The 896-nt window shown below is 44.8% G+C and overlaps 1 non-coding gene across 1 annotated transcript; it reads right to left on the reverse strand.

Moving 5' to 3' along the window:
- Nucleotides 1–241: 241 nt before the first annotated feature.
- On the reverse strand, nucleotides 242–360 carry LOC136881331 (5S ribosomal RNA). Its single transcript, XR_010861014.2, has one exon. It is a non-coding gene; the product is annotated as a 5S ribosomal RNA (ribosomal RNA).
- Nucleotides 361–896: the final 536 nt, after the last annotated feature.

An 896-nucleotide genomic window follows, 5' to 3' on the forward strand; every position in this document is an offset into this window, starting at 1 on the left:
AGCTGCCCATACGCTAGGACAAATGCATTTCCAAAGCAGGAAACTATGTGGAAAAATGAATTGTAATTGTCTTGTGTTCTTCAACAAAAACACCATGGCATTACAGCCCTTGAAGGGCCTTGGCCTACCAAGCGACCGCTGATCAGCCTGAAGGCCTGCAGATTACGAGGTGTTGTGTGGTCAGCACAACGAATCCTCTCGGCCTTTATTCTTGGCTTTCTAGACCTGATAAGTGGATTTGAGCCAACGGCACGTGGTGTTTCCAAGCGGTCACCCATCCAAGTACTGACCACGCCGAATGCTGCTTAACTGCGGTGATCGGACGAGAACCGGTGTATTCAACATGGTATGACCGTTGGCAGTGTTCATCAATAAATGAATTTAAATAAAAAATAAAATCCCGTTTATATTTGATGCCCTCTTGTATATACAGCGGTCAGAAACAACGTAAACCGGGTGTATGTGCGTTAGAAGGTTGGTCATATTGAAAATTGATTTGGAAAAATAATTAGATTGCTCGCGCCGTTGTCATTTTATCAATTGCTGAAGTTAGCCAATCAGATCGTTTCGCGAGCGAAATTAAATGGGCTTTTCGAGGCGTTGTTGCTAAATCTGCACAGTGCTACCGGCTTCAGAGCACCAGTAGAAGAAAAAATCTTCGCCAAGGGAGGGATCTGAACACAGATCTCCGAGGTGAGAGTGGTGCTGCTTGTGATGGTGGTGGTGATGATTATTTTAAGAGGAACTACAACTGGGCAACCATCCTCTACAACAGTAATCAGAGGGAAAATGTGGGAGTTCGAAAAATGAAGGTATCGGCCAAAGAAAGACAAGGGTCACGAAGGGCGTAAAAATGAAAGACTCCCAAGGCCTCGAATGCTCTAAGTTAATACCGT

This window comes from Anabrus simplex, chromosome 9, assembly GCF_040414725.1.
Source record: "Anabrus simplex isolate iqAnaSimp1 chromosome 9, ASM4041472v1, whole genome shotgun sequence".
Lineage (NCBI taxonomy): Eukaryota > Metazoa > Arthropoda > Insecta > Orthoptera > Tettigoniidae > Anabrus > Anabrus simplex.